This window comes from Protobothrops mucrosquamatus, unplaced genomic scaffold, assembly GCF_001527695.2.
Source record: "Protobothrops mucrosquamatus isolate PMUCROS unplaced genomic scaffold, P.Mucros_1.0 scaffold2796, whole genome shotgun sequence".
Classification (NCBI taxonomy): Eukaryota; Metazoa; Chordata; class Lepidosauria; order Squamata; family Viperidae; genus Protobothrops; species Protobothrops mucrosquamatus.
This window is the reverse complement of record NW_015388832.1, coordinates 131,302-133,326: the sequence shown is the minus strand read 5'-3', so window position 1 is coordinate 133,326 and position 2,025 is coordinate 131,302.

Sequence of the window (2,025 nt, the reverse complement as noted above, 5' to 3'; positions counted from 1 at the left end):
TGATGCAGATATTGCAATATTATATACATGATGACCAAACTGGCTTTATATCCGGAAGATATATGAAGAATAATATTAGACAAATTGTAAATCTACTGGAATATTTGGATAAGAATAATCAAGTGCCATCGGCTTTTATTTTCTTAGATGCGGAGAAGGCCTTCGACAAATTGGACTGGCAGTTTTTAAACAAAATGTTGGATTATATGAATTTTGGAAATCAATTTAAGACAGCCATAAAAGCGATTTATCAAAAACAATGTGCTCAAATAATTATTAATGGAGATTTGACAGAACTTATAGACATACAAAAAGGTACTAGACAAGGTTGCCCACTTTCTCCACTATTATTTATATTGTCTTTGGAAATCTTGTTGTTCAGAATTAGAGAATCTCCAATGATTAAAGGTTTAAAGATTTCTATTAAAGAATATAAACTTAAAGCTTTTGCTGATGATTTAGTTTTTACACTGACTCAACCAATCGAATCACTGGAATTTTTGTTGCAAGAGCTGTATCAGTATGGCAAAGTGGCTGGATTTAAAATTAATGTGAATAAGACTAAAATTCTTACTAAGAATATGATTGCTAGAGACAAAAATCAACTTACGCAAATGTCAGGATTTGAAGTGGTTAACAAAGTCAAATATTTGGGAAATTTTTTGTCATCCTCCAACGCGAAATTGTACCAGAATAATTATGAAAGATTGTGGAAAATGGTACAAAAGGATTTATCAATGTGGAAAACATTACACCTTTCTTTGCTGGGTCGTATAGCGGCCATTAAAATGAACATTTTGCCTAAGTTTCTTTTCCTATTTCAAATGATACCTATTTTAAAAAATGAACTTAACCTGAAAGAATGGCAAAGGGATTTGAATCGTTTTATCTGGGAAGGCAAGAAGGCGAGAGTTAAATTTAAGATTATCCAAGATAGCAGAGAACGTGGAGGACTTAAAGCACCAAATTTGACACTTTATTATGACTCTTGTGTATTAACGTGGGTGACTGACTGGATTAATTTGTCCAACAAAGGGATTTTGAATATCGAAGGATGGGACTTGTACTTTGGGTGGCATGCTTATCTTTTTATGCAGAAAAAAATTGATAAAACCTTCAGAAATCATATAATAAGGACTGCATTGTTAAGAGTTTGGCAAAAATATTTTTTTAAGTTTGATATTAAGCTACCACTCTGGGTGATACTATCACATATTTTTCAAACTATAATCAGAGGAGTGGTGATGGAGGGACTTACATATAAAGATTTGTTATACCAGAGTGGAGGTGGTAATTGGTGCCTAAAATCAATAGAAGTTTTGAAGCAAAATAACCCAAACTTTTCTTGGCTTCTGTATAGTCAAATTCAAGATAGATGGCAAATTGATAAAAAGACTATTTTTGTTATGGAAGACGGGGATTTTTTGAAGCAAGTAAGAGATGGTGCTAAAGGACATATTAAAAGGATATATAATGTTTTATTAGAATTGGACTCAGAAACTGAATTAGTTAAAGATTCTATGATTAAGTGGGCTCAAAATATAGGAGAAACAATACCTATGGGCACTTGGGAGTTAATCTGGGTGAGAAATGTGAAGTTCACACAAGCTCAAAATTTACGTGAGAATTTTTATAAAATGCTTTATAGATGGCACTTGGATCCTTCAACTATGTCTCGTATTTATGTGAATTATGAATCCAAGTGTTGGAGATGTGGACATCCAGATGCAACTTTTTTTCATATGTGGTGGACTTGTAAGGTTATTAAGGCCTTTTGGATACAATTGTGGTGGAATCTACAGCAAATCTTTAAAAAAAGGATTATCTTTCTCCCACAGCTGTTTCTTTTAGGTATTGTGCAAGATTTAGATGCAAAAGAAATAAATTTGATGCTTTATTGTTTAACCGCTGCTCGTTTGCTGATAGCCCAAAATTGGAAGAGCCCAATTCTGCCTACAATGGAAGACTGGAGATTGAAAGTTTCGAATCTTGCTGAAATGGCAAAGATTTCGGCTTATTTGAAGA